Below are 23,216 nucleotides of genomic sequence, written 5' to 3' on the forward strand. Positions count from 1 at the left end.
CAACGCTAAATGCCCACTTGGCTATAGTCTGCTCTTGAGTTGCAGCAGAGTCTATCACCAGTAGATAAAGATGTATGATTCATTTATTTAACAAATATGTGTTGACCACCTACTAAGTACATGGCATAGGGCTGGGCACTGGAGTGGTGAACATGGCAGACATGCTCTTCCCTCTTGGAGCTCACAGTCTAGATGGAAAGAGAAGAGGTTAACAATTAAAATGCACTATCAACTGTATAATTACTGTTGTGATATGGGCCAAAAGGAGTGCAAGGTAGAGGGACCATTTGTCTGGAGAGTCCAAGGGGAGGCGACATTTGAGTTGAGCTCTGAAGAGTGAGCAGGATTTACTCAGGCGAGGAGCAGCATGGAACAGAGTTCCTGGCTGGTTCAGGCTACAAAAGGGGATGTGGTTGAGGAAGAGGTTGGAGAGGTAGGCAGGGGCTAGATCATGCACGGCCTACTATACCATTTTCAGTAAGATCACTCTGACCACAATGTGAAGAAGGAATAAGGGAGGGGGAGATGTCGGGTGAGGGACAGTTAGGAGACTGTTGCTATAATATAAGTGAAAGGGGCTGCTTGTCTAAGCAGTAGAGCAAATGGAGAGGAGTAGATACCAACAAGACCTGGTGATTGCTTAGCTAGGGAGGAATCAAGGAAAGCCCCAGGTCTCTGCTTCTTCAACCAGATGGATGGTGGTACCATTTTCGGAGTTGGGAGACCCTCAGAGAAGGAGGATTGAGAATACCATCCCAAGGTTCACATTTGGTCAAGGTGGATGTGAGATGCCTGTATAATGTCCAAGTGGAGATGTTGAGTAGGTGGTTAGCTGTAGGGTCTGGTGCTCTGTGGAGAGGCTGGGACTGAAGTAGCTGGTTTGGAGGTGGTGATAAAGTCACAAGAGTGAGATGGCCTCCTAGGAGAGTACAGAGTTCAACCAGAAGAGAGCCTTGGACTGAGCCTGGTAGAAACCTTATCTAAAAGCTGGACAGAGGCAAACTATCTGGCAGAGGAGGAGGAGCAGCCAGAAAGCCTGGGGAAGTGGTGTGATGGAGCCCAGGGAAAGAATGTGTCATAGGCAGTAGCCAACAACATTCACAATGGCTGAGAGACCCAAGGGAAATGAGGACTGAATATATCCACCAAACTGGGTGACCTTGGTGTCGCTAGGGCTTTTACGGAGCAGTGACTAGGGGAATGAAGGGGTGAGAGATAACTGGAGTGGATTGAAGAGTGAGCAAAAGGTGAAAAAATGAAGACAGGTACTGAGTACAGGCAACTCTTGAAAGGTTTGATTGCGAAGGGTCAGAGAGAGAAATAGCTGGAGAGGAATGTTATGCCAGCAGAGGGTTTATTTTACTATTTATTTATTGACTCATTCATTTATTTATTTTACGGTGGAATAAATTGAATGTGTTTAAATGCAGATGGGAAAGGTTTTATAGAGAAGAGGAAGATGAAGGTACAGCAGAGAAAGGACAATGGACAATATGACCAGGGGAAAGGATGGAAGCAGAGTATGGGTGGAAAAGCTGACCTCGTGCAGGAGGCCACCTCCTCTATTATAAGAGGTGAGAGGGGGATGGGAGCAGGACTGAACCATGCAGGTTTGAAATAGGACGTAGAATCCTTCCATCTGATGACTTCCTCTTACTCTGGAAGGAGATTGGGAGTGGGGCCAGGAGAGATGAGAGAATTGAAGAGAGAGGAGATGGTTTGATACAGCCACTGCAGAAGGTGGGAGGGTTGACATGACCAGAGATGCGGCAGGATGACAAGGCAGCAATGGCCACCCTCTTAAGGTTGGTGGCTTGAACTTGTAAGATGCCCTTTGTAAGGCCCTCTTAAGTGATTGCCTCCAGCAGAGCTCAGCTGTCTGCTCTGGTGCAGGCTCAGATGAGGGAATTGCTAGGGCAGGGGAACAAATTCCTTTTGCCAATGAATTGAGAACCTTGGCAAAAGGGTAGTTGACATGATGCATGATAGCAGGACAGAAGTCAAAGGGCCAAAGGAGCTCAATCATCGTGGAAGGATAGGAGGTTGAATCAGAGATTTGGATGCTTAAGTTTGTGGTTCAGGAGGTGGAGAAGTTTAGGAACATGACAAAGCCAGGATGTGATGGGGGAGAGTAGAGAAGACAGTCACTGGAGAATGTAAAGTCAAGAGATTAAGAGGCAGGTTATTGGAATCATCTGTGTGGATAGTGAAACCATCCAGCAGGGTCTGGGCAAGAACTGGGGTCAGGGTCGTGGTGTGAAGGCTATGGAGCTAGGAGCTAGGAGAGTGAGGGAATGACCAGGAGGTCAGAAGATGGGAACCACCAGCTGGGGGGATGAGCACTGTGGAATGATGGCAGGATAGAGGCTCCACGAGGGAACGACTTTGAAAATAGATACCAGAGGCCCAGTCTGTTTCGCCCCGGTTGTCTCTAGACCCAGGGCTCTGCAGACCACTGCCACGTCCCCTCACTTCCTTCTCTTCCCCAAGATGTCCATCAGGGACAAGGGCATGTGGAGGCCTCCCTCCCTCCTCCCCCTCTTCTTCCCTGGAGGCTTTGTTGTCCATCAAATGAAACCCGCTGGGAGCCTGGCGGTAATCAGGAATCCCAGGCTTGTCTCACCTCTGCTACTCACCTTCTGTCTTTCCTCAGACAGGCTGTTGACCTCTTCTGTCTCAGTTTCACTGTCTGTAAAATGAGGATGCTTAAACACACACCCCTCTCAGGGCAACTGTAAGGAGTAGAGGAGATAAGTAAGTAAAAGCACTTTCTAAACTGTAAAGCACTGTAGGAATGTGAGTGAATTCCCTTGTTCAGAACCCCCTCACATCCACCCTCAGAAGCCCCCTCTCAGGACCTCTCTCAGGAGCCCTCCCAGAAAGACTCAGTCCCTGCTGCAGAGGAAGCTGTCATCTTGCCCCGGAGACAGAACACACACACCCAAAACAATTAGAGAGGAATGCACAGCTGTGTCTGATTAAGTGCTAAATTGTAAGATGCAGACAATGAGAGCTCTGAGATCAGACAAGGGAACAATTAGCCAGAGTTGGGAAAGTCTAGGAGACTTCCTAGAGAAGGTGGGTGGAAGGTGCCCAGGCTGCTCACTTATCCCGAGGAGAATATTTGCAAATATGCCCATTCCTTTGTGGCTGCAAAGACTGTCAATCTGAAAATCGGACATGGGTCTACAGAAAGTTTCCCAGTCAAGATTTCTCTCTTGGAGCCCCTGCTTCTGTTGTTACTCCTATGCCCTACCCCCTCTCAAGTGCACTCCTGTGCTCCCCCTAGGCTGGTGGGCCACCTTGGCCCCAAAGAATCCTATGTGCTTGGCCCTGGGCCTCTCATGTTTGGGTCTCTCATGTCACCCATTTCCTGGTGAAGAAAGAGGTTGACCTTCAGTAAGTTTCCTGTGCCCTCTTTTGTGCCAGCGCACACCTGGTATTTTTGCCCAGCCAGACTGCAGGCTTTTGAGCAAGCAGTCCTGGAGGCCCCTGGCCAGCCTAGAGCACCTGCATGTTCATAGAACAAAAGCCTTGAGCCAGCTCCCACACCTGCTTCATTTGCTCTTTATTGCCTCTGCCTCGTTGTTCAGGAGCACCCAGCCACGTGCCGTGGAGCTGCCCCTCTCCAGCCCGAGTCCTGCAACCCCAGAGCTGGCTTCTGCCTCCTTGGTTATGTTGAAGTCAACTCCTGCAGCCCTTTGGACACAGTTCAGAATGAAGACCTTCCTCCTTAGTAGCTAGACCCCATGGCCTGGTCGGTACCTCCGCCATGGACCTCTGTCCTTCCTTCACCACAAGCCTGAGAAAGACCCCAGCACGCCCTGGAGCCAAGCGCTCACAGGTAGCGACAGAAGCAGAAATCCCCGAATCTCATCTATGCTGTGGACAAAGGTTTCTCCAAAAGGACAGCAGTAATTTGGCAGTCTGTTAATCAGTCCCAGGTGGGGCTGTGAAAACAACAGCCACCTTCTGTCAACAGTTAAAATATTAATTTCTGATGGAAAGTGTGGAATTCTTAGAATTCTAGTCCAACTCCCTTGTTCCTTACAACTGAGAAAAAGAAGGCCCCAAAAGTAGCTTTCCGGAGGCCAAATTCCTGATCCTAGAGATAATATCTTGAATGTTGGACAATTAAGTCACATGTTAAAAATCACCTGACTTCTAAAGCAGACCCTTTCTCCTAAGGTTACTTTGACTTTGCAACAGAAAAACATAAAACCTCATTATCAGATGCAGAGGCTAGAAACCAATGTCATGATTCCCCGGGGATTTGTTCCAAATCCCACAAAGTCCTGATGCAGGAAGCACTCAGAATTCCCAGGTGAGTAAAGTCCAGCTTGTACATGACATTGCGGTGATGTATAAGGTCAGCAATTTGAAGAGGCACGAACAGTCATCTCTATTAGGGTCATCACAGTGTTTGGGGAATGGAATTCTCATTAAAGAGAAATGCAAAATTGTATTCCCAATTATTATCAAATTGCAAAATTACATTCAAGAGGAGAGGCCCATAATTGCAGCATCAAGCATGAGACAGTGCCATTAATACGATTATCAGGGCATAAGCCTATTAGAGACCTTAATGCCTCTTTGCTGGCATCATCCTTTGTAAAGCTTCCCCGGGTCTGGAAACCATCTCAGTTGTAAACACAACTGTTACAAAAGAGTGATTTCCAAGGGGCATAACAAAGATCTGCTGGCCTTTACCCAAGGTCAAAGCTGCCTGGCTAAGAACAGAGAACATTTCTGAAAAATGAAGACTCACCTGCCAACTCTAGTTGGTGTTATTGAGAAAGGATGTCCATCTAGCCCTGAGTCCTCTCCAGCCCTGCAGCAATCCAGTCATGGGTATAACTGTCACCTGGAGATATGCATGTGCCATTTAGGTGGGCACAGGGGCCCAAGTTTTGTCTGCTACAGGTGAAAAATTGTGGTATAGGAGTCTACGAACCCAGGTTCAAGGGGGTGGGAGGGGATAAATTGGGAGTTTGAGATTTGCAGATACTACTATATATAAAATAGATAAACAAGTTTCTTCTGCATGGCACAGGGAACTATATTCAATATCTTATAGTAATCTATAATGAAAAAGAATATGAAAACAAATATATGTATGTATATGTATGACAGAAACATTATGCTGTACACCAGAAATTGACACACTGTAAACTGACTACACTTCAATAATAACAAAAAAACAAAAACCCAGGTTCAAATCCTAATCTCAGAGAAAGCCCTGTATGTCCTCATAGGTATAGTAACACCTGTGTCAAAGAGTTCCCAGGAAGGGAAGTTGAGGTTTCTTATAACCAAGTGCCTATAGACACCTGGTGCTTAATAAATGTTCATTTCTCCCTTGGCCTTGGCAATTGGACTAAGTCGTGACCAGAACGAAGCTCAGGTACCATCCTGGCATAGACTCCTGGGAGCCCATAGGAGGAACTGCTATCTGTCCTCCTTCCCAAAGAGTTCAGACATCATCAATCATTATCACCATGTAGAATGAAAAGATCTACTGGCTGTTCGTGGAAGGAGCCACCTGCTTGGTCTTTAAGAATCAGTGGCTTATGAAACTCACTTGGCAGACTATCACACGGTAAAACCACCACCAGGAGGGGCAGGGCCTCCTCCTTAAACATGACAGTCAGAGAAATCTGAGAGCAATGGACCCCATGGATAGTCTTAAAAGGGAAGCAGGATACTTGTAACAACTTGTGGGTGTATCTCAAAACATGATGAATGAAGGAATTCATACAGGAGAGAATATACATGAAGTTCAGGAAGATGTAAAAACTAATCTATGCTGATAGAAATCAGAATGCTAGTTGCCTTAGGGATAGGAGAGAATTAACTGGAAAGAGGCATGAGGGAACTTTCTGAGATGAGAGAAATGTTCCATTTGTTGATTGGAATGATGATTACATGGGAGCATACCATTGTCAAAACTCATCATGCTGTACACTTTGGATTTGTGCATTTTATTCTTTATAAATTAGACCTCAATTAGCCAAAAAAAAAAAAGGAAAAAAAAGGAAGCAGCAATGTTTAGGCAAAGGGGAGCACAGGCAAGGGGAGAAAGAAGGTAGCGCCCCACCATCCCTCACTGTGCTGGGCAATTTCTCCAGCACGAAACTCTGGGGCAGCTATGAACTGACCTGTCAAAAGAAACTACAGATAGGCGATGCAGTTTTCTCAAAATGAATATCCTATTCTGGGCCAAACATTAGCTTTAAGCCCTTGTTCCTCTACAATTTGAAAACTTTCCATCACCATTTTCTTCTTTTCTCATCTAAAGCCAACCCAGGACATGTTTTTTTAAGAACCAGCCTCCTTTAGAAGTCCCCCTGCCTCCACCCACAGCCACACATGCACATTATTGCATAACATTAACTCCATAAACCTCCAGCCCATAATGCCATAGAAAAAGGAAGCTGAGTTTAATTGACCAGCCAAAGTCAAATTAATGATCAGAAGTCAGAAAAAAGACAGTTTGAGTCATCAAGAAACTTTCAAGAAGAGAGAATCCTGACAATCAAAAATTTCAAAAAGCAGAGGCCTCCAAACGGTGGGAAAATGGAATGTGCAGTTGGAACTGGAACAAAAATCAGATTGTAGACCCAGCTCCTTTATTAAGTACTTGTGTGCCAAATCCCTTCTGTGTTGTCAAAGGGGATCTATTGCAGATGACAAAAAGATCATAGGCAGGGTGGCCTTGGCTTCAGATTGATTCCTCTGCTGTTCTTTGGGTTCCACCTTCTTCCCACCTCTGTTCCTTTCTACAGTCATCTCATTCAGAGCAACATCCAACAGAAAAATGACTCTTCTTCCCCTTGTCTCTTTTTATGCTCCAGGAAACCTTCCCTACAGTTTCCTACCAGAGTCCCCTTTTCATCTCATTGGCTGGCATAGAATAACATGACCCTCCCTGAGCCAGTCACTGACAAGTTGAGACTAATGATGGTTTACTCCTGAGTCCTCACATAAAGAAGGTCTGGACCTCCAAACAGTCCGTGCTACCAACCAGGACAAAGAGGGTGTAACAGGTAGGGTTTCCCTGGCCCTGCATGGAGGAAGTTTATTGGGGAGTACTCTCAGCATCAGCACCTGGGAGGAAGTGAAATAAGCAGAGATGGACAAAGGGAGAAGTTAAACTGCAATGCAGTCATAATAGAATCCTTAGCTGATCTTTCAGAGAGCTCTGGTGCTGGGACAACTCAGGGTTGTCCCAAATCGGGGTAAGAGAGCTGGACCCTTTCACTCCTGCATCACCCAGACGTTGGATGTGGGCTGCTCCTGGGAAGGGTGCATTACCATGGCAGCTCTTCTCAGCAGAGGAAAAGTCTCAGAGAGGGACTAGGTGGACAGTTGATGCTGTCAACTCTTTCAGTAGATGGGGAAATGAGTGCTTCAGGCTGGGAGGGGAATCTGGGTGGTTCAACACATCATCCACTATAAGAGCGATGGATGTTGCGTGAGCAATCCCTCAGGTCTCCCGGAAACCAACTAGGAGTCCACAGTCGTGTCCAGAGAAAACATTATATGTCAGCCTTTGCCAGGACCGTCTCTGGAACCCAATCATCTCATTACCCTTCCACTTCCTTAGAAAGGGGTGACGGAAGAGCCTCCAAGCATCAGCTACCATCCTGGTTTTTAAGAGTGGGGTGGCTGGGAGATGGCTATGTGGACTGAGTTTGGGCAGGACCCAAGCCCTCAGACTTAAGGCGCGTGATGCCCACAAGAATGAAAATCCACAGGAATAGTCTTGAACAAGCTGGGAGCCTGCTAAGCCCTGGCATCTGCTGAACTTCCCAAATTACACACATTAAGCTGTTCAGTTCCACATTTCCATAGTGTGCTTCCTGCCAAGCTTCCTAGCACAGTCTATCCAATGGGGAAATCAAAACGAGCAGTTAGACCAATTATGGATACGACAGGTCAAACAAATAAGCCTTTATCTAGGACTTAAGCAGACATAGTCAACAAGAGTCTAATCCAAAAATTGAGATTTGGACAAAGAAAGGCTTTATAAAACAAAAAGGTGGGGGGAGTAGAGATATTTGCATGAATTTTTTGTCTGTCTCACTGAAAAATACTAAAATAACATTTTATCCAGTCTCCCCATGCAGCCCTGTCCCAGATCCTCCACCCCAAACCCCTTGAACATTCACTCTCTAGCTCTGCTACCAACCTGGCTGTAGGGCCAACTCACCGAGAAGTGTTACACTAGGGTGTAAAAATAGTTGTCACTGAAAGGAGCCAGGGAGTTTTCTTTGTTGTTATATATCTAGTTAAATATAAATTAAAGCCAGAGAATTAAAGCCATACCCAGGAGTGTTTGTGTATATATTCAGGAAGTGCAGAGGCTATGTGTCACAGAAACCCCAAGCATTTCAGCTAAGTGAGAAATTCTAGGTAAAATGAATTGCTTGAATCCAATAATCTGCCACCATTGTAGTAGGGGGCCAGATATGATAGAACTTCATTGTTTTATTATCATTTTTTAAGAAGAAAAACTGTTTACAAGTTTCTGATCACTCCTCATTCCAACAGGAGAGACCTCAAGTCTCGTGGCTACTCATTGTTCTGTAGAAAAGGAAATGCAGAATAGTTTCTTTCTTTCTTTCTTTCTCCTTTTTCCCGTCTCTGGACTAACAAAAGCCATGTACGGGTCATAATCCTTTCTGCAGTTCTGAAATCCATAAAGCTCTGGGAAACAAAAGCTTTTCATAGTGGCACTAAAACTAACTTGGCCGCAAAACCTGACTGGAAATTATAGGAAGGTAGTTCTGGTTTTCATTTATACTGTATTTCACTACAAATATGTTCACGTGTTTGATCACAGGTGCTGCTCCAGACACACTAATATATCTGAATGAAGATACATATTTGGGGGAATTACCAGCATAGAGATGGTAACTGAAGTCATGGGAATGGTTGGAACGGTCCAGGGAATGAAGAGACTGAGCGGAGAAAAGGGCCGAGGACCAAATTCAGAGAACGGGACTGAGGGAGGGTCAAGGAGCCGGGAAGGACTGAGAAGAGGGAGGAGAACAGGGTGTGGAGATGCAGCCGCCAGGGGAAGAAAGGGTTTGGGCAGGGAGGGTGGGTGTCAGTGTTGGCCGCACAGAGATCAGTGGTGGTCTTGGCTCCCGGGAGGCTGAGAACTTGTCTTGAACCTACTTTATCTTTTTAACAGCACTGAGCTATGCTTTGTTCATGGTAGGTGCCCAATAAAGACCTGTTAGTTAACTGAATATGTCAGCTAAACCCACAGATCAGAGGGACAAACTGGCTTTTGTGAGATCTTGTTTGGGATTAAAGACTGGGAAGACAACAGAAAGGGCAAGAGAAAGAGCCTGGCAATGACTAAGAATGAGCCAAGTTTGCTCACTGGCCTGAACAGCTGGAAAGGAGAACGTTTTGCTTCTTACTACATGGAAGAGCCAGAGGGCTGGGTAACGCGAAACAGTAAAATTAGTAGGTCATTGAAAAGAGTAAAAACCCTGGTAGAGAGAGAAAGTCAATTAACCAAATAAACATTTACTCTTAAACTATGGGTCAGGGCAATTTATAGAATGTTAGAGATAACCATATCAACTATCAGTTCACAAATGATAAAATAAACACTCAGAGAGGCGGAGAGGCTCTCTTAAGGAAATAGCAAGTTACTGGCAAAGCCTGGACTCACACTGAGGGCCCAGGCCCCAGTCCAGTGCTATTTCTACTATAAACATAAAATCTCTACAATGGAATACTATTCAGCCATAAAAACCAACAACATAACGCCATTTGCAGCAACATGGATGCTCCTGGAGAATGTCATTCTAAGTGAAGTAAGCCAGAAAGAGAAAGAAAAATACCATATGAGATTGCTCATATGTGGAATCTAAACAAACAAACAAACAAAACTTAAATACAAAACAGAAACAGACTCATAGACATAGAATACAAACTTGTGGTTGCCAAGGGGGCAGAGGGTGGGAAAGGATAGACTGGGATTTCAAAATGTAGAAAAGATAAACAAGATTATACTGTATAGCACAGGGAAATATATACAAGCTCTTATGGTAGCTCACAGAGAAAAAAATGTGACAATGAATATATATATGTTCATGTATAACTGAAAAATTGTGCTCTACACTGGAATTTAACACAACATTGTAAAATGATTATAAGTCAATAAAAAAAGTTTAAAAAAAAACATAAAATCTCACTCCTGGGCCCCTTTCCCCATTTCCTGCCTGTCTCTCTATGCTCTTATTAGTAAAATCTGGTTAAAATTAACATCTGGGCAGAGTGGGCAGTTGAGGAGGAAGAGTCAGGGTGAAATAGGCTATTTGCCACTGTGACCAGCAACCTCTCAGAATCAGGTTGTGCCAGACACAAACCAGGCAGGGCTCAAGGGAATTCAATTCTACTTTCCCTCCCCTCTCTCATTTGGTTTGGTTTGTAGGTGAACCATCGTGCAAGTCAGCAACTGGCACAGGGAAGACTATAAACATATTTTCTTGACTTGGTGAGATGAGAGATTAGTTAAAGGAAAGAAAACAGACACTGGAGAATGGGTGAAGCCATGTGACTCTGGGGGAACCGTTTCAGTGAAATATTACCCGAGTGTCTGTTATAAGCAAGACTAAGGAGAGTGAAACACGGTCCTTGCCCTTAAAATGTGTGACTGTTTGCTGCTCTATCTTCTGACACCCAGCACAGTGCCTGGTAGGCAAAAGGGGCTCAGTTAACCTTTGAATGAAAGAATCAGATGTCCATTCTTGAAAAGATGCAGCACATCTTTTAGGTAGAAAAAAAATTCCTATACCTTTTTCCTTGATTTTTTAGATCCATTAGTCCCAACAGGTACTCTTTGCTTCCATACATCAGGAAAACCAGGCCTCAGGGGCCAGCATTTCCCCTCTCCTGGTGTTCAACACTGCCCAGTTGGCTATCCCAGTTGCATCTGTCAGCTGCCCCTCAGAGTCTCAGGCATCAGGAGAAGACTCAGACCCTAGCAGAGTCTGCTCCAAGACTACCAAGTTCTCATGTCTAAGGTCAAACAAGCCATCCTGGCTGTAAGGAGACAGTTGCTCCTCATTTAGTGGCAAGATGCAAGCCTGTCTGATGGACTGTGGTATCAGGGGCCAAAAGCTGTTCTTATTTTGCTCCCGAAAATCACTTTTGCTTACCAGAAAAGGGAAGTTTTAACCTCTACAGCCTGGAACACAACATTCCAAAACAGCTGGAAAGTCCTTGGAAACTTCTCAGATGAAATGAATTAAAACTTTCCTGTGCCCCAAGGGTCAAATCCTGCTGTTCGTGGATAACCTTCGAGTTGCGGTCCAGCTTAGTCTCTGGATGAACAAGTCTCCCAAGGACCTGGGAATTTGGGTTGGAAGGCTGTGTCATGCAGAAGGTGCCAACTGTTCCTGCAGGGAAACAGTTATTTTCTGCCTCAGAGGTTCTAGGCCAGGAGTGTAGGAGAGCCCAAAGACGTTTCTGCTAGTGACTTTTACCATGGCTCATACCCCTGTTTCTCAGCCAAAGGAATCCTATCCCTCCAACCCACCCCGGGAAGAAGACAGCTCCATGATACACAGCATTGAGTCCTATGCTCACCGTCAGAAAGGCCAGCTTCATTCTGGGAAGAATTGATGGTGTCAGTCTCTCTGCACAATGCCAATAAGCATGTATCACTGAAACCAAGTAAGAGGGTTACCATAGCAGGAAGGCAGCGCTTGCCTTGCTCTCCTGCTACTGAGAGACTTCTTAGTGCAAGGAACTGAGCCTAGCCCTGGCTTAGCCACACACACAGCTGGGAGGCATTTCAGGAAAAAGGGAGCCATTGTCCCCAGCAGGAAGCATGCTTTGCCAGCGTGTCTCTTCATCAGCCCAACACAGGTCAGTTTCTCTGCCTGTGGATCAACAAAGTCCCTCTCAACAAATGTCAAATGCTTTTGTATGTGAAAAGATTGCCAAGAACGGATATGGTTGAGGTATCTAATCATAACTTAGGGGTTATTTTGTCCAGTCTAATTCAGTAAATATCGACTGAGTGGCTGACTTAGAAGAAACACTGCCATGTGCTACTGGAAAACCAATGTAAGACCCAGGTCCCTGACCTCTGATCTCTGACCTCTGACCTCTAGGACCTTATCATCTAGTGGTAGGAGGCCCCGAGCATGTCAGCTGTGGGCTCTGACACACCCAGTGTCTCCTATAGAGGGACAGCCTACCCCACCTAGAGCCTCAGAGAGAGAGCACTAGGGTGTTCTATGTCCAGGAATGGCCACTGATTGGTCCAGGAGCAGGTGCCTAGCCCAAGGGCCACCCCTAATAGGCTAGGCAGTTGCCTTGAGTGGAATGGCATGGAAAGATGGCAAAACTTATGGGAGCTGAGTGTACGTGGAGGAGGCTGAGGGTATATGCATGGGTAGGAGCTGGGTCCTTACAGGCCATGCCCTGGAGAGAAGCTCCTTTGATCTGTCTTTCCTGAGGCCCAACTGTTTTCCTTTTCTCTTGGCTCCTCTGTATAGATCCCCTTTTGATACCCACGCCTTAACACACACACCTCCACATACACACTTCCATTACCACCACTACTTATGGTCACAAGAGAATCTCCATTCCTGATCAAAGGGGAAGAGGAATAAGAGAAGTCATGCAATCCCCATGGCAGGAACTGGAGGGCTTGTGATCTCAACCTTTGAGTCTAGACATAGTTCGAGGCTTGCCTAGGCCTGACATGGCCACAGAAATTGTAAGCTCCATGAGGGCTGCCTTGTTTGTTGCTGTATCTCCTAGCTTGGTGCCTGCATAAAGCTGGTGATCAGTAAGCGCTGGCTGAATTAATAATGGAATAGACTGGGAAACAGGGAGATTAACTGAGGGTTAGCAGTGGCTATCTCCCATGAATCACAATCTCTATTCTCGCTGCTCCATGCCTGGGAGGCTGACCTATAGTTACATTCAAAGGCTTCCTTATCCCTGACTTCCAGTGGGGTTCAGCCAAATGCAGAACCCTTGCTAGGTATCAGAGAGGAGGCAAATGATATCAGGGTATACATGCCTCCACGAAGGCTACATTCATGTCAGGAGGCCTTCTCCATCCCACCCCTCTGTCTCCCACTTCTCATACTTCTTTGGGCCTTCGCGGTGGTAATGACCCCCAACCCAATGTTACCAGCCCTAGGCAACACCAATCCTTTATGGTTTCCTAGCCAACCCTTGTAAATAACGCCTTCATTAAACACTCCTCAGGGCACCCAATTTGAATGTAGCATCTGTTTCCTGTTAAGATCTCAACTGATAGAGGTTCCAAAAATCAACTGCACGCTTCTTGCTATCTGGTTTTCTCCATGTACTAGTACATTCCGCTCAGCTCTATCAGCAAACACTCATGGCTTCACAGAGGCAAGCTGGCTGGGAAGATGTTTGCTCAAACTGGCCCAGTATGAGGTGAGGGTGGTGGGTGGCAGAAGGGAAGCAAGAGAGTGTCCTGCCTCAATGCTAGTAAGCACACGGCATAAACACCTAGCGAGGAAGATGCCTAACTTGGTATCCACCTTCCCAGCATGAAGGGGTCTGACCTTCCATTAAGCAAGGAAGTCTTCCTTCTCTGATAACATTGGTTTCTTTGGCTAAGGATGCTTTGTTTTGAGTTATATTTTATTGTACAACCACAAAATAATAATCAAAAAGTTCTTTAGGTGAGGATGCCATTGCTCTGCTTTAACTGCACATTTAATTTACCCAAATTAATGCAGCAGAAGCAGAGTGGAGGTGGAATCTTCTTTTTATGTCATTTACGTCTTTTAATATTGATAAGCTCTTGAAAAGCAAGGGTTACTGAGCACTTCAAGCTGTGTTCCTCTTTCAGCCTTTCGTGTGGGGTTTAGGGAAAGTGGGTGGATGCAGTAGGAGTATTTTATTTTTATGACAGTTTACCCTCTCTGAACACACTAATGGGGAAAAGTTCATTTTTAATTTTCTAAAAAGGAGATTCAAAGGGTCTCAAGTGATCTGAAGCTTTCTCTCACCTCTAAAAAAATATCTTTCCACAACTCTCTGGTGCATATTATCTTGTCTACTTGGGACCTACTTTTAAAGCAGGTTTCCCACCAGGCAGATTCAACAGCAGTCTAAGATAGAAATGCCTGATATCCTACTTAAGACGCAAACGGAAAAACACAGCATTTGAACTTACTTGTTCTGTTTTTTTTTTTCCCTCTCCCTCATCCCCTTAAAAAAGGGTATACCGGTTTCTTCATTTCTCAGTCTTTTGGCAGCAGCCATTTAAAAGAAAGAATCACGCGGTAATTATTAATTTTGCTTGGGATCAACTCTGGCCTCAGCTTTCATATGAGATGCAGTTACATGAAAAACAGACTGCGTTAATTTCATCCCCTCTGGGGTTGCTTGGCAACAAGGCCTTGTTCCAGATCATCTCTTCTTCTTGGCCTGGAGTGATCTCTTTAGGGCGTCACTTATGCTAAGGCAATCATCACCCTGTTGCTGTCCCTTCTGAATGTGTCCCTGTGGTCCCGATGGTTGGTGGCTTTGCTCCAGTCATACTGGCTGGGGTCTGTAAAAGCCCTGAGCTTGTCAGCACAGAGAATGAACTATGCTTGAGGAATTTAAGATTTAAACAGTAGAGTTAGACAGGAAAGAGAGGTAGCATGAACAATGTCTAAAGCAAGGCTAGAGGACAGTGGGGCAGAGATGGGGTAAATACTAAAGGGATAAATACTAATGCACACAGGGTTTCTTCTGGGGGGATGAAAGCGTTCTGGAATTGTGATAGTTGCATAACCGTGACTATACTAAAAACCACTGAAATGTATGCTTTAAAGGGTGAATTTTATGGCATAAAAATTGTAAGTCAATTTAAAAAACAGAATGAAAAAAAGCAATGGGTAATACCTTTAAAAATGTAGTGAGAAATTCCATTTACCCTTACTCGTATGCTCTTTATTCATTTACCCCAATAGTAACATCTTGCATAACTATAGTGATGTATCACAACCAGGAAGATGACTTTAGTACAATCCACAAAGCTTATTTCAATTCCACCAGCTTTACATGCACTCGTGTGTGTGTGCACGCACATGTAATTCTATGCAATTTTATCATATGTGTATGTTTGTGTAATTACCACCACAGTCAACATACAGAATTATTTCATCATCACAAGGATCCTTCCTGCTCTGTTTGTACTCATGCCCCCTCTCTCTCTATCCCTAAACCCTAGCAAACACTAATCTATTCTCCATCTCTATAATTTTGTTATTTAAAAGTTTAAATATAAATCGCTATATGTTATATAAAATGTTACATAAATGTAATATTTTGAGTTTGGTTTTTCCTAGTCAACATAATTTGAGGTCCATCTAGGTTGTTGTGTGTATCAATAGTTCATTTCTTTTATTTATTTTAAAAATTTTTGGTAATGCATTACTATTTTATTTATTCTGTCCATTAATAGCTAATACTTAAGAACATTTACAATATTAATAGAACTAAATCTAAGAGAAGTTCAACTTACTTTTTTTTAAATCTCAATACTGGTCATTAATAAAAAAGACAGTGAAAATAACTGTCAAAACTATTATTTCAAAGACATAAATAATAAACACTGTATAGCACAGGGAACCATATTCAATATCTTGTAACCTATGGTGAAGAAGAATATGAGAATGAATGTATGTATGTTCCTGTGTGACTGAAGTATTGTGCTGTACACAAGAAATTGACACAACATTGTAAACCGACAGTACTTCAATAAAAATGTATGGAAAACAGTGAAAAAAATGTGGCAATGAATATATGTATGTTCATGTATAACTGAAAAATTGTGCTCTACACTGGAATTTGACACAAAATTGTAAAATGACTGTAACTCAATCAAAATATGTTTAAAAAAAAGAAATGTGGTAAAAATAAAAAGATACAATTTGCAAAAAAAAGTATGAAAAAAAAAATAAATACCTGGTGTTAGTATGTCTACACATAACTCAGTTTCAAGTATAAAGTTCTTTGGCTGCAAGAAAGAACAACTAGGTTTAGTTCACCAAGAGGAATATTTCTTAATGCTGGAATGACTTCTCTTGGTATTTCTTCCGCTGTTGATTTTTGGCATAGTTATCTGTGACTGTATGGACTCCAAATAAGAGTACATAGCTGATTACTGCAGCCAATTACCATAGAAATAGGAAGTGGACAGATAATGCAACTGCCCAATATTTTTGAGGCCAAAAGCTTAAGCCTGAGGAGTTTAGCTAAGATTCAGGAATAAAAGCCCACAGGAGATAGAGTGTGAGGCCAGACTGGGAGCTTAAGAAGAAAGCCATAAATCACTCTTTCTGGCAACGATGATGGTGAATTTTCCACCATTTTCCCAGTGGCTTTAGACAATCTCAGAACTGAGTCTGGGGCACAAGCCTCGCACAGGGAGTGGGGCAGAGCGGAAACACCAAAGGAAAGGCCAAGGGGCAATGGTGGCCCCAACCCCAGGCGCAGGTACACTGGGACCCTCTCCAGGGAGGCAGAGGGACCATGCCCACTCCTTTTATTTCAAAATAAATGTTTATTTTTAGTTTCAAGTTTATGGAATTATTGTGAAGATAGTACAGAGTTCTCACATACTCCACATCTTCTTTGCCTTATCATTAGCGTTTCATATTAGTACATCTGTCACAATTAATAGACCAATCTGGGATACATTCTTATTAACTGAAGTCCATCTTTGAGACTTCCTCAGTTTTCCCCTAACATCCTTCTCCTGTATCAGGAGCCCATCCAGGATACCATACCACTTTCACAGTTTTATCTCCTTAGGCTCCTCTTGGCTGTGGCTGTTCCCCAGAACTTTCTTGTTTTTTGATGTCCCTTAAGAATTTTTTTGAGTCCTGGTCTGATATACTTTAGTGAGGTATCTGTTGAGATCTAACATCACACTTAGTAGTGAGAAATTGGATGCTTTCCCCCTATAATTAGGAACAAGGCAAGGATGTTCTCTCACCACTCCTATTCAACACTGTACTGACATTCCTAACTAGTGCATTTAGGCAAGAAAAGGAAATAAAAGGTATAGAGATTAGAAAGGAAGAAACAAACTCTATTCACAGAAGACATGAAAATCCCAAAGAACTGACAAAAAACCCTCCTGGAACTAAAAAGTGAGTAAAGCAAAGTCTCAGGATACAGTGTTAATATACAAAGTCAATTGCTTTCCTATATGCCAGCAATGAACTATTCGAACTTGAAATATCAAAAAGCAATTCCACTTACAAAGGCACCCAATAAGTGAAATACTTAGGAATAAGGCTAATAAAACATGCACAGGACGATACGGGGAAAATTAGAAAACTCTGATTCAAAGATCTAAATAAATAGAAATATTCCATTTTCATGGATTAGAAGACTCAATATTGTTAAGATGTCAATTCTTCCCAACTTAATCTGTGGATTCGATATAATCAAAATCAAAATCTCAGCAAGTTATTTTGTAGATTATGACAAACTGATTCTAAAGTTTATATATAAGGGCAAAGGACCTAAGCCAACACAATACTGAGGAAAAAGAACAAAGTTGCAAGACTCACACTACCTAATTTCAAGACTAACTATGGTATAAATCTTTAATAATCAAGACAACATGGTATTTATGAAAGAATAGACATGTATGTAGATCAATGAAATAGACTAAAGAGTCCAAAAATGGACCCACACAAATATACCCAACTGATCTTTGGCAAAGGGGCAGACGTGATCCAATGGAGAAAGGATAGTCTCTTCAATAAATGATGATTGAACAAATGGTGATGGATGCCCATATGCAAAAAAACATGAACCTAGACACAGACCTTGTTATACCTTATACAAAAAGTAATTCAAGATGTACTATAGACTAAGTAAAATGCAAAACTATAAAACTTCTTGAAGAAAACATAGGGGAAAATTCACATGACCTTGGTTCTGATAATGAGTTTTCAACTAAAACATCAGTTGCATGATCCAGGAAAGAAATATTAATAAGTTTGACCTTATTAAAATTAAACATGTCTTCTTTGCAAAAGACATCATTAAAATTATGAAAAGGCAAGCCAAAGACTTGGAGAAAATACTTGCAAAACACATATCTGATACAGGATTTGTATATAAACTATACAAAGAACAGTTAGAACTCAACAATAAGAAAATAAACAACCCAGTTAAAGAGTGAACAAAAGATCTGAACAGATACCTCACCACAGAAGATCTACAAATGGTTAATAAGTGCATGAAAAGATTCTCAACATCATTTGTCATTAGAGAATTGCAAATTACAACAATGTGATACCACTACCAACCTATGAGAATGGCTCAAAAAAAAAAAAAAAAAAACCCAAAACTAAATACCAACTGCGGGGGAGGACAAGGACTTTTGTGGGTGCTCTTTGTCAAATTGGGGAAATTCCCCTCTATTCTCAGTTTGCTGAGTTTTTATCATGAATGGCTGTTGAACTTTTAAGGGTAGATTCATATGTAGGTATAAGAAGGAATACAGAGAGATCCACATATTTTTTACTCAGGTTCCCCCAATGCTAACAGCTCACAAAGCAATATTACAACAAGAATATTGGCATTAATACAATCCACCAATCTTATTTAGATTTCTTTAGTTTAACTTGTACTCGTGTGTGTGTGTGTGTGTTTATACGATTTAATCTCATGATTAGGTTTGAATATCCACCACCACAGTCAAAATACAGAACAATTACATAACCACAGGATTTCTCTTGTTACCTTTCATAACCACACCCATCTTCATCCTGTTCCTTCTCCTTACAACCCTAATCCTTGGCAACCACTAATTTGGTCTCTATTTCTAAAATGTTGTTATTTTAAGGATGTCCTATAAATGGAATCATACAGGGTGTATCTTTTTGGATGGACTTTCATCAATAGTTCATTCATTTTTATTGCTGTATGGTATTCTATGGTATAGAAGCACCAAAGTTTGTTTAATCATTACCTGCTATTGAAGGACATCTGGGTTATTTCTGCTTTTTGGCTATTATTAGTAAAACTGCTACAAACATTCATGTACAGGTTTTTGTGTGACCATAGGATTTTATTACTCTGGGATAAATGTCCAAGGAATACAATTGCTGGGTCACATGGTAAGTATGTGTTTAGATTTGTAAGAAACTGCCAAACTGCTTTCCAGAGTGGCTGTACCATTTTACTTTCTTACCAGCAGTGTATGAGTGATTCAGTTTTTCTGCATCTTTGCCAGCATTGGGTGCTATCCCCAATTTTGCTTTAGCCATTCTGATAGATGTATACATACTTTTTTTTGAAAAGCCATAAATGTCTTAAAACAATTGAGCCAACACTAACCAGCTAATGCTCCCTGTATGCCTAGCTCCAAGTTAGGCTTTTTGAGTGTGGTGGAGACTCAGCTCCTGCATATGAGGGACAGTAGAGGCAAGATTAGAGCATTAGAGGAAGCCAGTTACCCCAAAGTCACCCCTAATGGGCTCACCAGTAATTATGTGTGTTGGATGATAAACCCTGAGCCCCTAATAGGAACCCGTGTCAGTGAAATCTCTGTAGCTCTCAGAGGGGAAAAAAACCCCCACATCACTGTCTAGATGCAGCAGAGGCTCAGAGTTGGCTGTTTGAAACTCCAGGTAAAAGAAATGGCATTTACCCTCTGGATCTCCAAAAGAGGGTTCAGATTTTGCCTGTGCTTTGCAAAGAAATAGGACAAAGCAACGAAGTCCTACCTGTGGCAAAAAGGGACTGATTTTCAACCTGAGAGAGCACGTATCCCTTTCTAGTAGATTCCATTAAGGAAGGTTCCTAGATTGTCATCCAAGTTCAGTTCTCTCATTTTCCCCAACTTCTGTCTATTGCATCAAGCTTAGGGCATAAAGACAGTTGTGAATATGGATTAAACCGTGTTATTGTACAGTTATTGGATCTCATTTATCTAAGGAGTAGAGGGCCTTGATGTACCAAAAATATTTGGCTTAAAAAAAAAACAACTCTTTAGACAAAGGTCAGTTTTGTCTGGAATGACACACATCACTGTGCTCCAGACCTCACAGAGGCCTAATGCTATCAGGGGAGTTTCCGTCCTTCCCAGCATACCTGTCTCCATCCCTGCCCTTCCTGCCCTTCACCCCAGGGGACATCTATTGTCCACACTCTGGTCTAATTTTTCAAAAAAGTATTTATTTATACCCCACCCTATACCAAAAAACCTTTGAAGAAATTTTAAAATTAAAATACTTTCATGCAAAACAGAACAGAAAGGAAAACAGAACTAAAATTAGTTAAAAGGAAGCAGAAAAATAGATGTGGACAAATTAGTATTTATCATCCACAATTTTTATATTTTGCTTTAAGGAATGCTCTTGGCTTCTAATACTCAAGTGCAATAACACTTTTAGGAAGCCATCCTTCGGCTTTTCCCATATAACCTCTTCAAAGTTTTAGGTTCAATTTATACACCCATATTTTCCATTTCACCATTTTGTTCTTCAATTACTGAGCTTTTAGTGGCTTATCCACTTAAATAAATATCTTAAGAAGGATTTTTTCCAGTAGTCTCCATCAGTCTCCAGCTGATGTTATTAACCCTTCTAGAAAACTCAACAGATGGTCTCTCTGTTGCTCTCATGGCAAGCATTACTCATCTTGAAAACTTTCTGATGATAACTAGCGAAGATGTGATAAAGCCAGTTTCTCAACAGAGAAAAATCAGCTGATGAATAGATATACACTGCTGTTAATATATGCTACCTGAGATCAGGGGTCTTGTCTCTCTTGTCCACTCATGTGCCTCATACAGTGCCTGAGACAGAGCAGGGACTCAGATATTTACTGAAAACTGTTGAGTGCTGTCTCTGAGCAGGATACTCTTTATAGACATTCTGGGAATATGCAGAAATAAAGGATTCTGGGGTTCATGACTGGCACCCCCCCACAAACCCACCCAAGGCCCATCATGGGCGAATGGTAGTGAAAGTTTCAACTTCCTATTCCTAGGTCGTTCAGAAGCCCCAAGATTCCCTTTGTGGTTCCCATCTTCTCTGGAGGCCGTGGAAACCCTGCACAAGACCACCATATGGAACTGGGAGGGGCATGTCCACTGAAAAGCCTTGGCTACTTGAATATAGAGATATCTTAGCATGTAGTCACCCCCATAACCATCAACCTCTGGGAATGGCCACAGTGACACCATTTCACGAAGGAAACACAGTAGCAAGAAGTCATGTGTGAAATGACCTCTTGGATCCTTTAAGTTTTATGGTTGTGGTTATCCCAATGCCATGACAAGGCTGCCTCAAACTGAGACGAGATCTCCCAAGCCACAGGCTTTACTGTCCCTCTGGGCCCTGTTAAAGCTGCCTCCTGACTTCCCAGCTGCTGTCCTATCATCTTTTCCGAATACTTAAGTGCCCATTAGTTTCTAGTGCTTCTCAGATGCTGTAGCACTTTCTGTCTGGCTCCTGCCCTCTTAGACAACAGGCAAATGTTTAGGGTGAGAGAACCAACTGAAATACCAATAAATAAATTATATGAGATACATACATTCCATGCTCCAAAACTCTAATCTGAGAATAAGATCCCCACTCAGTTTAACCAGACCATATTTCTCTTTCTGATAAATACACTAACAGAGGACAGCAGGTTTCTCATTCTTGGCACTATTTGCATTTTGGTTCCAAATAAGTTCTTGTTGGTGCTGCCCTGGGCTGTAGGATCTTTAGTAGCATCCCTGGCCTCTGTTCACTAGAATTTGGTAGCAGCTGCCCCCCAAATTCTCCAAACGTTGCCAAATGGCCCTGTTTCAAACCACTGGAGCAGAGTAGGCAACATAATTTGAAATCCAGCCTACAAAAAAAGGTAGTGAACACATCAGCACAAGGCCAATGAAATTTGTCCTTAAAAATAAGCAAAATGTCAGTAATTGGTGACTCTTGTAGCTTTCTGCAACTTAAAAAATTTTTTCCAAATAAAAAGTTTTAAAAAATATTTTATTTATTATTGTATTATTTGATTATTTTATTTTGGTGGGGAAGAGAGGTAATTAGGCTTATTTATTTTTAGAGGAGGTACTGAGGATTGAACCCAGGACCCTGTGCATGCTAAGCATGTGCCCTACCACTTAGGCTATACCCTTCCCCTCAAATAAAAAGTTCTTAAATAAGTGTGAAAGAGAGAGCTTGGATTCAAGCTTGATTTTTTTTTAGCTTTATTGAATTATAATTCACATACCATACTATTCACCCCTTTAAAGAGTAAAAGTCAATGTCTTTAGTATGTTCACAGGTTTGTGCAACCATCACCAAAATCTAATTGTAGACAGTTTCATTCTCCCCCCAAAGAAATCCTATGCCCATTAGCAGTCACCCAGGTTGCCCACAGGTAACCAGGCAACCACTTATTTACTTTGTCTCTATAGATTAGCCTATTCTGGACATTTTACATAAATATAATTGTAAATTATTACATTTACATTACATTTATTAAAATGTAAATGTAATATGTGGTCTTTCATGGGTGACTTCTTTCATTTAGAATGTTTTCAAGGTTCAGCCACGTTGTAGTGTGTATCAGTCATTCCTTTTTATTGCTGAAAAACAGTTTTTGGTGAGTGTATATTTTCATTTCCCTTGGGTATATATTTAGGATCAGAATTACTTGGTCATATGGTAAACTTATGTTTACGATTTTGAAGTTTCAAAAGCGACTGCACCATTTTACATTCCCACTAGCAATGTATAAGGGTTCCAGTTTCTCTGCATCCTACCCCACACTTGTTATTGTCTGGCTTTTGGTTATAAGTATCCTACCTCACTGCAGTTTTGATTTGCATTTCTCTAATGACTCATAACATTGAGCATCTTCTCATGCACTTATTAGCCATCTGTAACTCTCCTCTGGACAAATGTCTATTTAAATCCTCTCCAATTTTTAAAAAATTAAGCTTCCTATTTTGAGGTAATTGTAGATTCACATATAGCTGTAAGAAATAATATAGAGAGATCCAAGAATCCTTTACTCAATTTTCCCCATGCAACATCTTGCAAAACTACAGTATAAATATCACAGTCAATACTGACACTGAATCCAGAAACAGAACACTTCCATCACCACTAGGATCCCTCGTGTTGCCCTTTTATAACCACACCCACTTCCCTCCTGCCCCTACCCCTCCTTATCCC

General features: G+C 42.3%; 1 protein-coding gene, 1 long non-coding RNA gene and 1 pseudogene across 12 annotated transcripts in view; 1 reads left to right on the forward strand and 2 right to left on the reverse strand.

The window, feature by feature from the left end:
- Nucleotides 1-65: 65 nt before the first annotated feature.
- The window catches only part of COMMD1 (copper metabolism domain containing 1), a 157,233-nt gene continuing 134,082 nt past the window's right edge, over nucleotides 66-23,216 (reverse strand). For 4 of the 7 annotated variants that reach the window (XR_012058953.1, XR_012058952.1, XR_012058951.1 and 1 more), the window contains one exon: nucleotides 66-4,864. The gene's annotated coding sequence lies outside the window, so the exon portion shown is untranslated. The remainder of the gene's footprint in view (nucleotides 4,865-23,216) is intronic. The other 3 variants (XR_012058956.1, XR_012058954.1, XR_012058955.1) reach the window with 3 other exon arrangements.
- LOC116279413 (uncharacterized) lies at nucleotides 1,435-9,912 on the forward strand. Of its 5 annotated transcripts, none has more exons than XR_012058959.1 (4): nucleotides 1,435-1,574; nucleotides 2,654-2,754; nucleotides 3,594-4,324; nucleotides 6,855-9,912. It is a non-coding gene; the product is annotated as an uncharacterized lncRNA (long non-coding RNA). The 5 variants fall into 5 exon arrangements; XR_012058962.1 differs by having other exon boundaries at nucleotides 1,475-1,574; nucleotides 2,658-2,754; XR_012058960.1 differs by lacking the exon at nucleotides 1,435-1,574 and having other exon boundaries at nucleotides 2,616-2,754; nucleotides 6,855-7,046; nucleotides 8,846-9,912.
- LOC102530780 (phosphatidylinositol N-acetylglucosaminyltransferase subunit P-like) lies at nucleotides 16,014-16,386 on the reverse strand (annotated as a pseudogene).

The sequence above is a fragment of the Vicugna pacos genome, chromosome 15 (genome assembly GCF_048564905.1).
Source record: "Vicugna pacos chromosome 15, VicPac4, whole genome shotgun sequence".
Lineage (NCBI taxonomy): Eukaryota > Metazoa > Chordata > Mammalia > Artiodactyla > Camelidae > Vicugna > Vicugna pacos.